The following is a 12431-nucleotide window of genomic DNA, read 5'->3' as shown; positions in this document are numbered from 1 at the left end:
CAAAGGCAACCATGGTCAAACCATTAGAAGATATGTAATAAAACTAAGTCGACTTCTTCGGCAGCAGCGTTTTCAAGAAGGGAAATATGTCCTCACGCAATCGTAGCGACGAGCACATGGTTGAGAGGTTCCCTAGCGACGGCGCGGCGACGAACGGCTTCGGCCGCCGCCATCTCCAAGAGCCAGAGGCGTGCCTCCTCTATGAGGCCGAGTATCCGGCGCCCCCGAACATGCGTGTGCCGGGTACGTGGAGGCTGAGCGCCACCGGTGCCCGAAGGGCGGCACGGCGGGCCGAGATCGCCCGCATCCGCTCGTCCCTGCCGCCGGAGCAGCGGAACAAGTCGAGGTACGCCGCAGACAACCACACGATGTGGACCATGTACTTCACGCGCCACCGTGAAGAACAGATCGCCTCCACCAACGGCGTCATCCCCCGCGGTCACGTCAACGCCGACGGGCAGCGCGAGTGGTGGGGCGTGCTAGGCCGCACGCTCGAGGCCGTCCTCGACTACATCGAGACCGCCAACTGCCACGCCTCGAGTACCCGCCTCGCCCGTCCTTCTCTCGCCGCCGTGGGAGCTCCTGGACGCCACGGCGAATGGAGCCAAGGGCGTCCTTGTCGTCGAGCTCCGGCTCCGTCTGCTCCGGCTAACCGGCGCTCCGCCCCGTCAAGCCGGAGCCGGAGAAGACGCTGCTCCGGCGCCGCACCCGCAGCGGCGCCCTTGTCATCAACGAGGGTTCCCGCCCCTCCCCACGCTCCCTCTGCCTGGTCCGGCCGAACCCCGAGCCGGGTGAGGGAGTCCTGGATTAGGGGGTCTCCGGACAGCTGGATTATATTCTTTGGCCGGACTGTTGGACTATGAAGATACAAGATTGAAGACTTCGTCTCGTGTCCGGATGGGACTCAACTTGGCGTGGAAGGCAAGCTTAGGCAATACGGATATGTATATTTTCTCCCTTAAAACAGACCTTGTGTAACCCTATCCCCCTCCGGTGTCTATAAACCGGAGGGTTTTAGTCCGTAGGACAACATACAATCATACCATAGGCTAGCTTCTAGGGTTTAGCCTCTTCGATCTCGTGGTAGATCAACTCTTGTAATACTCATATCATCAAGAATAAATCAAGCAGGACGTAGGGTTTTACCTCCATCAAGAGGGCCCGAATCTGGGTAAAACATCGTGTCCCCTGCCTCCTGTTACCATCCGCTTTAGACGCACAGTTCGGGACCCCCTACCCGAGATCCGCCGGTTTTGACACCGACATTGGTGCTTTCATTGAGAGTTCCTCTGTGCCGTCGCCAGAAGGAAGGATGTCTGGTCTCGTATTTAAAGACGGTACTACTGTTAGGGGAGCTTTGGTTGTCGGCCAAACTCTCCGGCTAGGCGGTTTCATCATGACCGCCTGTTCGGCCGCCGCGCCGACGATGGCTTCTCGGGTCATCGAAAACAGCCTCCACGTCAAATCGGCACTCGCCGAACAGATGGATCCAATGGAGCTCGCCTCCTTAAACGAGCTCTTGGATCGCATCGCCGCCTTGGGAGTCGCTACGGACTATGATCGGATTGGGCTTAAACCCGATCAAAGGGAGATTAACTCTCCAACGGTCACCCATCATATTGCAGTGGTGGAGGAACAATGCGGCGACCTTTCCTCTATCTTGAGGACCAACTATGTCCGGATTCCCGAGCTCTCCGAGCCGGACGCCCGTTCGCGGGAGGACAACATCCAATCCCTGAACTAGAGTCAGGCAGCGGGCCAGGATTATCGGGTAGCACCCCAGAACCGGAACTTCCAAAATTGGGAACTCCTCAGCCCCTGGATCCCAGATCGGGTAAGGGTTCAAATTCAATTCCACCCACCCACCCAAGCATAAACGATCTTTCCCACATCAGGCAAGAGCCCCATGAAACAGTACATCATTACTGGGCCAGATTCCTCGTTGTATTGAACAAGGTTAAGGACTGTCACCTGGAAGATGCAGTCTCACTTTTCTGCAATAATTGCATGGACAAGGGAATCCTTAACGCCCAAGTCGCCGTGACATATCACGCTTCGCTGACTTGGCGTCCATAGTACGAAAGTACTGTGAGATGGAAAGCGCCTGGAAAACCGAAACGAAATTTTGGGATAATCCGGCTCTGAATATACACCCAGTCTGAAGTAAAAGGGTGCACTATCATAAGACACCCCGAGCCAGTTGTAAAGAAACAAAAACCCTCTACAGGGCATGGAACCGTACTAGAGGGATGGCTCAACGAACCCTGCAAAATTCATAGTACAGCGGATATAATACCAAGCATAGCCTCAGAGCATGTTGGATACTCCGGCAGGTGGCAAAAAGTGGTGAGGATCTTCTTATCCCAAATACCACAGACCACCATCCCGTGGATAAAAATACGGTGTTAACAATGTTTGAGACCTTCGCGTCAAATAATAGGCGCAAGCGAACACTCCGCGGCATGGCCGAAATCTGCCACGTAGCAGCAATAAATCCATTGAGTGACACGGCTATTACCTTCAATGCCAGTGACGAACCTAAATTCCGAATAGCCCGAGCACCAGGCGCACTGGTCCTCAGTCCAATCGTGTACGGCTTTCGACTCACCAAAGTACTCATGGACGGCGGCAGCGAACTAAACCTCATCTATGAGGAAACTCTTCAAAAGATGGAAATAGACTGGAACCGCATCGAGCAAAGTAGCACAACTTTTAGAGGAATTATCCCCAGTTGAGAAGCACGTTGTGCTGGGCAAATCACACTAGACGTGGTATTCGGCACACCGGATAACTACAGGTCCGAAGAAATAACATTCCAAGTGGCCCCGTTCAGAAGTGGCTATCACGCTCTTTTAGGACAGGAGGCGTTTACAATCTTCCAAGCCGTACCCCATTACGGGTACATGAAGCTTAAAATGCCCGGGCCCAACGGAATCATCACTCTCGCCAGTGATCCGGACACAACGCTCCACGCCGAAAACAAAACAGCCGCATTGGCCCTCGAGGCATTATCCGAAGCTCTCTCGGCCAAGGAATTAACCACGCTACGCTCCATGGTGGACAGGGACGACGTGATACTCGACAAGAGATCGAAGTCCACCTCTTTTAAACCAGCAGATGAAATAGTCAAATTCCAAGTCCACCCAACGGACCATACAAAAACAGCCTCCATCGGGGCACAGTTAAACTCCGCTGTGGACACCGCATTATGAGAGTTCCTGCCCGAGAACTGGGACATATTTGCCTGACATCCCTCAGACATGACAGGAATCCCACGTAGGCTGGCCGAGCATAGCCTCAATATCCTAAAGGGATTTAAGCCGGTCAAGCAAGCTCTTCAGTGTTCTCCGAACTTAAGAGACAGGCCATGGGAGAGGAACTAGCCAAGTTATTGGAGGCCAGATTCATCAGAGAAATAAAACACCCAGACTGGCTAGCAAACCTGGTGATGGTATCAAAGAAGAACAAATCCTGGCGCCTTTGTGTCAATTTCAAAGACCTCAATAAAGCTTGCCCAAAAGATCCCTTCCCCCTCCCACGCATCAATCAAATCATTGATGCTACCGCAGGAGACGAGTCATTGTGTTTCCTCGACACATACTCCGGTTACCACCAAATCAAGATGGCGGAGTCCGACCAAGCCGCAACGGCATTCATCACACCATACGGTCCCTTCTGGTTTAACACAATGCCTTTTGAGCTCAAAAACGCCGACACAACATATCAGCACATGATTCAGACATGTCTGGAGAAACAAATCGGCAAAACAGTAGAGGCATACGTAGACGATGTGGTCGTCAAAACCAAACACGTCGACTCTTTGATAGACGACTTGAGGCTCACATTCGACAACCTCCGAACATACGACATCAAGCTCAATCCGGAAAAATGCGTTTTCGGCGTACCAGTCGGAAAGCTCCTGGGTTTCATTTCTCCAGTAGAGGTATTGAAGCTAATCCAGCCAAAATCCGAGCTTTGTCATAGTTGGCTACCCCAACAGACCTCAAACAAATCCAGAAGTTAACTGGATGTGTGGCAGCTCTAAGCCGCTTTATCTCCCGCTTAGGAGAAAAGGCTTTACCCCTTTATCGCCTCCTTCGGCGCACCGAACACTTCAAGTGGACGGACGCGGCCACAGCTGGATTGGAAGAAATAAAGGCCATCTTAGCAACCAACCCAATCCTGGCCGCGCCAAACATCAGCGAACCAATGATATTGTATATTGCGACAACTCATCAAGTTGTAAGCGCGGTGCTCGTTTTCGAACGGGAAGCGGACGGACATAAATTCTCTCTTCAAAAGCCGGTATACTATGTATCCACTGTCCTCACTCCATGCAAATCATGGTACCCACACTACCAAAAGATAGCATATGCGGTATTCATGGCATCACGGAAGCTGCGACACTACTTTCAAGAGTGTTCAATTACAGTAGTCTCGGAAGTGCCACTTAATGATATTATAAACAACCGCGACGCTACGGGCCGGATTGCCAAATGGGCCATTGAGCTCCTCCCGTTTGACATAACATAGAAACCTCGACGAGCCATTAAGTCGCAGGTATTGGCCGACTTCGTTGCCGAATGGACGGAGGCCGAACTCCCTAAAGAGTACGGTGCATACTCCAATTGGATCATGCACTTCGACGGTTCTAAAATGCTGACTGGTCTAGGGGCTGGCGTCGTCCTGACGTCCCCAACCAAAGATACCGTTCAGTACGTATTGCAAATATTGTATACAGACTCCAACAATGCAGCGGAATACAAAGCTCTGTTGCATGGTCTTCGGATGGCAGTCTCCATGGGCATTCAACGCCTGGAGGTGCGTGGGGATTCAAACCTCGCAATATCCCAAATAAATGGAGACTTTGACGCCAAGGATACGAAAATGGCGGCCTATCAAAACGCCGTCCTAAAAATGTCAGCTCAGTTCGAGGGGCTCGAATTTCACCATGTGGCTCGGGAAAACAATCAGGCGGCGGATATCCTCGCCCGCATCGGTGCAAAGCGTGATGTGGTCCCCCCAACATATTTTTGGAAAGGTTTTTCAAGCCATCTGTAGTATGGGAAGGGGACACCGGTAACAACAGTCCGGACCCGGCCAAAATACCCGATACCGAACTCTCTGACACAATCGGAGGTTCCGCCACCGAAATAACACCTTCAGCCCATGAAATAATGGCCATTATTTCCCCGTGGACAGAACCATTCCTGGCGTACCTAACTAGACAGGAACTTCCGGAGGACCAAAATGAGGCACGCTGCATAGTGCGGCGATCCAAGGCCTACAGGGTCCATGAGGGAGAATTGTATAAAAAAAGCACTACCGGAGTCCTTCAAAGGTGCATCTCCGAAGAGGAAGGGCGGAATCTTTTGGCAGAAATTCATGCCGGACTCGGCGGTCATCACGCCGCAGCCCGGGCTCTTGTAAGCAAGGCCTTTCGTACATGATTTTATTGGCCAACGGCCTGAGCAGATGCACAGGACTTGGTCCAACGCTGCGCCGGTTGCCAGCTCTTTGCAAATCAAAGTCACATGCCACCTACCGCCCTCCAAACAATCCCCATTACATGGCCCTTTGCGGTCTGGGGGCTTGACATGGTTGGACCCCTTAAATGGGGAACCCACAAGAAAAAATACTTATTGGTCATGGTGGATAAATTCACCAAATGGATAGAGGCCAAGCCTGTTAAAACAGCCGAATCTGGACCGGTGATAGACTTCATATCCGGGGTTGTACACCGTTATGGCGTCCCCCACAGCATCATCACTGATAATGGCACGAACTTCATGGCCGACGAGGTAAAACTCTGGTGTAGCAAAATAGGCATCAAGCTCGATTATGCCTCAGTCTATCACCCACAAACCAACGGTCAAGTCGAGCGAGCAAACGTTCTTATAATGAGCGGCATTAAACCCAGATTAGTGCGCTCCTTAATGGAGTCTAACACGCACTGGGTAGAGGAGCTCGACTCCGTACTCTGGGGGCTGCAGACCACGCCGAATCGTAGTACCGGACATACACCCTTCTTTATGGTGTACGGCGCAGAGGCAGTCTTGCCCTGTGACATAATTCATGACTCACCTCGAGTGCGCATGTACGAAGAAAGAGAAGCCGAGCTCGATCGGCAGGACAGTTTGGACACCCTGGAGGAGGAGCGCGATGTAGCCAAAGCCCGTTCCGCATTTTATCAACAACAGGCTCGCAGATACCAAAGCAGAGAAGTACGGGCCAAAACTTATAACGTTGGTGAAGTAGTTCTACGCCTGCCGGATAAGAAAAAGAACAAGCTCAAGCCCAAATGGGAAGGTCCCTTCATTATTGACCAAGTTCTGACCGGTGGAGCATACCGACTGCGGGATGCATCGACTAGTCGACTCGAGCCGAACCCATGGAACGCGGCCAGGCTCCGAAGATTCTACGCCTAGCACCGGACTCTATGTTAGTCCCCTCCCTTTGTCCATTTTTCACATATACATTATCTGTCTTGTTTCTCCTTCTTTCTTTCTTTCTTTCTTTTATTATTTCTCTAGGCCTTCAAGGGTCACCTTGTGCCTCGCTGGCACATTACAGATGCGCTAGCCGCACTCTTCATACCTGGGGGCTTCTTTCACAGAAGTTTAAATTATTTATCTGGGCCTCATGCCCCACACATGTGTTATACTTCCGCATGTACCTTTTTTCACCATTATATGCATCGATATGACTTAAGTTTTGGCCAAGCTGGGTTGCCTGGCTCTTGTATTTATGCCCTACGTTCCCGTTAATTCGGCTAGGGCATAAGGGGAGCACCTCTGCGATTGTTACTGCCAGGTCAGCCGGATGTGTACCTCAGACTGGGTGAAGCCGAAATCTAGCGTTCTTAAGGGAATATTTGGTCGGTGAACAAAAGATGATTTTTATTTATTATCCATATCTACCCCCAGATGTTTTTCCTGCGTTTCCTATCGCAGTCCGGACATGCACTTTAGGGCATGCTTACCCAGGGAAAGGAACCCTTAACGGAACTATTCTCCCTGGAAGATGTTTCTTACTACCCATGTAATATAACATAACTAGTTGGGCACTTGTCTGATAAAGCGCTAATGACCCCTACGCCTGGTCTCCACGCATACCTCGGTTCTTATATAACTGAGCGGGTATTCGGATACACTCCGGACTATTGGGCCCGGAGGTTGAAGCGAAAAGGTCCACAATGACAAATGATCTACAGTCCGGCTAGAAGGCATTATACATGTCACTTTAATTACATAGTCATGCAGACTGACTGAATTCCTCTTCTATACCATCCAACAAGCGGTCTAGCTTACAATCCTGTTGAGAATACTTTGCGGCTAATTCTACTTGCCCATAAACTAAGCTAACGGGGATCTCTTTTCCGTCGGGCCCCACAGGTCCGACCTCGGCCATGTGATTTGGGTCTGCCTTGGTATACTGCGTCTTCACCATGGCCCAGGCTTCTCTGGCACCCTGTCGGCAGGCTGATATCTTCCATAATCAGAAGCACCACCGTGCTCCCTTGAGCTTCTCCGCAAGCTCGACAACACCCTCTGGCAGGGAGACGGACGGCCACAAGGCCTGGGCAACACCCTGCATCACCTGCCGAACTTGTTCGTGCAGATGTGACAGCTCGGACAGAAGATCACCCGCAGACCCGGGCATTTCCTCTGCGGGACGACCCGTCAGCATACCTACAGACATAACGCTGTTAGTCGGCTTCTTCGCCGAACTCCTTTAAAAGGATTTGTTCAAGCACTTACTGAAAATGCCGCGCCGAAGCCGCTTATTCTCTTTCTCGGAGTCTGCAAGCTGGCCCCGAACGTCTTTTAGTTCCTCGCTCAGCTTAATATTGGCATCTTGGAGATTGTTTTTCTCCCGCCTAACCTCAGTCAGCACGCGTTTGCCAGCCTCTAGCTGCCGCATAACATGCTGGTCCGCCGGATTCTCTCCGGATTCATCTGCAACATCTGTTGTTAGATCTACAGTCATGCCGCACGTTATATGGTAACCATCATTCTTTAAAGGAAATGTTACCAGCAGGTGACTTTTTCGGTTCCTGCAATGCGGCCACAGCAGCCCGCAGTTGGGTCTTGCATTCCTCCAGCTCCTGTGACAGCCTAGTATTCTTCTCTGTAAGAACCTGCACAATAAAGATGATCCTTAAATCAGTTCTGCTATCTGTTTCAAATCTTAGGGGCTACTGATATATATAAATCGTCAGATTTACTCACCCGTACATCCTTTACATACTGATCCGTGTCTCTGGCTAGACCATCTTGAGCAGCACGGAGGTACGCCTCTCCAGAATTGAAGGCGTCAAACGCTTCTGGTAAGAAACAAGCGTCACGGAGTACGGCCCGGCGGCGCCTATGATTCATGGCGCTTTCCACTTCTGAGTTTGTAGCGGATAATCTATCCGCATCCTCTGTAGGGGGATTATCCGGCGCCTGCCCCATATCGGCTTCTGCCTCAATGTCCGGTCCTGGCGCCCGACTGGTGGAAGCGTGATTGGCAACATCGCCGGACATATTCCGGCGAGCGTTTTTTCTGTTAAAGAAACACGGGCGTCATTACATTTCGAGAAAGACGACAACCACGGAGCGGGGTTTGTTATACCTTTGCGCCGGCGTCTCCGTCCTGACCGCCTTCCTTTTTGGCCTACCCGGCCTCAGTGCCTCCTGTTGGCGCGTTGACGTGGGTTCGGCAGGGCGTCCCGAATGCCTTCCCTGTAAAATGCCATGTGTATATGATGGGTGAAGTGTCTAAACGGGGATCCTAGTTTTGGAGTTGGGATTTTTGGTTTTTCTTACTTGTGATGCAGGGAGCAGTCCGGGATAGTCGGCCGTAATGGCCACCATGGCATCGTCGCAGCTTAACTGATAGAACTGCCGGTCTATCAACTCCACGAATATAACCGAATCTTCTTCAAGTCTGGAGTCGAGGGCCCAGTCAGGGTCCTCTGGTTGTGGAGAAGGGCTGCTGACCTCCTTTATGGCTTTTCGCAGTTCGTGCCGGAAAGTGGCAAGGTGAATACTTACGACAAAGAATGCGGGAAAAATGGGAGCAGGGAGATATAACTTACCTAGCTTGGAGGATTGTACATGGAGAATCCATCTCGTGGCTTGATGCGGGTGAACTCCTCTTCCTCACCCTTGAACAGTTCGGACAGAATTTTCGCTAGAGCGGCAGCATTGTCCGGACCCTTACTCCCGCAGCGGGTGGCGTCATCCGCCCTGTTATAACACCACAAGGGGTGCCCATGATATTGAAGCGGCTGCACTCCCCGCATTATGCAAATCGACATAACTTCGATTATTGTCAATCCTGATTGAGCCAGTGCTTTGATTCGGTTCATCAGATAGAGGACTTCTCCGTTGTCTTCCGCCTGGGGGCTCCGTGGGCGCCAACTTCGGCGCTTCTTCAGAGGAGCATTGTTGAACTCAGGAAGATCCCGCCGAACAGGGTCCGAAACGGGAACGTCCTCCATATAAAACCATTCTAAAGGCCAGTCTTCGGAGACTTCTTCGGGGTATTGGACAGGTATCCGGTATCGGTGATGCGCCATATTTCGGCTCCGCCCACTTGATAAAGTGATCTCCTCTGTATGCGAGGGACGAGGCAAAATAGCCTTTTCCACAGCTCGAAGTGAGCCTCGCAGCCCAGGAACAACTCGCAGAGAGCAACATAGCCGACGACATGTAGAATGGAGGCAGGGGTGAGATTGTGTAATTGGAGTCCGTAGAACTCCAGGAGCCAGCGGAGAAACGGATGAATTGGAAATCCGAGTCCCCTTAGTAAATAAGGAACAAGGCAAACCCGTTTCCCCATGAAGAGACAGGAAAAGCTCTCCGCTTGCTCCCCGCCATTGTAGGTGGCAAGCCCGGCTCAAACGGGCACCATATACACCGGAGGGAGAAATCCCTTAGTCTGCAGTTCGACTAATCGACTGTGCGGGACTGAACACCTCTCCCAATCACCGGGCTTAGGGCTACGGGGGCGGGAGGAGGAGCTGCGGAGGTCGGCCATGCTGGAATGGATCTTTCCGAAACGCGCTCTGATGGATTCTTGCTGGGGGAGGATGGTATGGATCGGATCTATGAATCCCCATCCCTTTAATAGACAATTTATTTATCTGGCTAGGGGGGCGAATGTAAAAATGCCCTGGTGCCTCGTATTCATTCGACGCATGGGAGAAAGCCCTTGTTGGGCACAGAAGCCAAGAGGTTCAACATTTATGGAGCCAGACACTGCTTACGAACACTTGAAAATTGGATAAGAACCCGCCTTGCAATGCCGAAGACAACACTGCGCGCCGGACTCATCGTCATTGAAGTCTGGTTCGGGGGCTACTGAGGGAGTCTTGGATTAGGGGGTCTCCGGACAGCCGGATTATATCCTTTGGCCGGACTGTTGGACTATGAAGATACAAGATTGAAGACTTCGTCTCGTGTCCGGATGGGACTCTACTTGGCGTGGAAGGCAAGCTTAGGCAATACGGATATGTATATCTTCTCCCTTGTAACCGACTTTGTGTAACCCTAGCCCCCTCCGGTGTCTATATAAATCGGAGGGTTTTAGTCCGTAGGACAACATACAATCATACCATAGGCTAGCTTCTAGGGTTTAGCCTCTTCAATCTCGTGGTAGATCAACTCTTGTAATACTCATATCATCAAGAATAAATCAAGCAGGACGTAGGTTTTACCTCCATCAAGAGGGCCCGAACCTGGGTAAAACATCGTGTCCCCTGCCTCCTGTTACCATCCACCTTAGACGCACAGTTCGGGACCCCCTACCCGAGATCCGCCGGTTTTGACATCGACACCGGGCCTGCAGCCGGAGCACGTCGGCGTGGGAGCCCGCAACGACGAGGCCGCTCTAAAATAGGCAAAGGAGGACTACCTCCGCGAGCTGGTGTGCCGCCAGCGCCGAGCATACAAGGAGCTCCAGGCCCGGCGCCGTGAGCGCGAGGAGGGCGGCGTCATCGTCCTCGACAGCGACGAGGAGGACGAGGCCGGGCCGTCCAGCGCCCCACCGCGCGTCGGCGACCCTGGCCAGGGGTGCAGCAGGGCCGTCCAGCGGGGCGCGCGACGACGATGATGATGACGACGACGATGACGACGACTACACCCGTTTCTACAAGTCGGGATGTAGAAGGCAGCAGCGGTGTAGTAGGCTAGGCTAGGCTAGGTGTAGTTGTTCTCTGTTTTTTTGTACAAATCTGAATGAAAATCGCCGAGTTTATGCTGTGTTTGTGTAAATTTGTATCAAATCGCCGACTTTGCGCCCTGTTTGCGCCGATTTGGGGGGCGACTTGGGGGGCGTCGACTGGAAACACAATCCCCCCCACACCTAAAAGATACGTCGGTTCGGCCCTAGACGACGTTTTTTCGACGTCCTGGGGCGCCGAACGGCTGAAGATGCTCTAACGCCTGGTGCGAGTCCGGCTATATAACCCATGTATTGTTGTGTAGAGGGTATAGGAGCCAGGGAGAGAGATGTCGCCCCTGGGAGCGTATGTGTGCTCACCATATGGCGGTCTCCATGTATGTGTGCCAGAGTTTGAGCTCTAAGAAAGAGCTATTTTTTAAAAATAATACATTTTTAATTAATTTTAAGAAATATTACTCTAAAATTATTTTTTAAAAAATAATACATAGTCGGCCATCTGGTAGCCAACCGGGTCCAATCGGCCAGGAGGAAGCCGATAAGTGCCCTGTCGGCTACCAGATGGCCGATTTGGGACCGACAAGATCTAGTCAGCCAGAGTCCCAGTCGGCTTACTGCTGGCCGATAGGTGCATGTGCCCATTTTTTTTATTGTTTTTGGTTTTAGTTGTTGTATTCAATTTATTCTAGCTATCAAATGAATTTGGTTTGTGTTGAAACTTTTTGCATAAATTACTAGCAATATTAACAAGCCAAATATAAATTTTCCTAATTTTTGGAACATCACATATTTACAATTTTATTTGATAGCTCCTGGTGAATATAGATAGGATTTAAATTTATTTATCCTAATTGATTTTTTTATTTTTATAAAGTTAAAATATTGAGGAGAATGGTTTACACATTTTTGTGAAACAATTTGAGAAAACTTTTTTGGCTTTTGCATTTGAACTTTGAGAAAACTTTTCAAGTTCAAATGCAAAAGCCAAAAAAGTTTTCTCAAATTGTTTCACAAAAATGTGTAAACCATTCTCCTCGATATTTTAACTTTATAAAAATAAAAAAATCAATTAGGATAAATAAATTTAAACCCTATCTATATTCACCGGAAGCTATCAAATACAATTGTAAATATATGATGTTCTAAAAATTATGAAAATTTACATGTGGCTTGTTAATATTGCTTGTAATTTATGTAAAAAGTTTCAACACAAACCAAATTCATTTGATAGCTAGAATAAATAGAAAACAACAACTAAAAGC

Source organism: Triticum urartu, chromosome 1A (genome assembly GCF_056163025.1).
Source record: "Triticum urartu cultivar PI428250 chromosome 1A, HENAU_Tu73, whole genome shotgun sequence".
In the NCBI taxonomy this organism is placed as follows: Eukaryota; Viridiplantae; Streptophyta; class Magnoliopsida; order Poales; family Poaceae; genus Triticum; species Triticum urartu.
Note: the sequence above shows the minus strand (reverse complement) of the source record.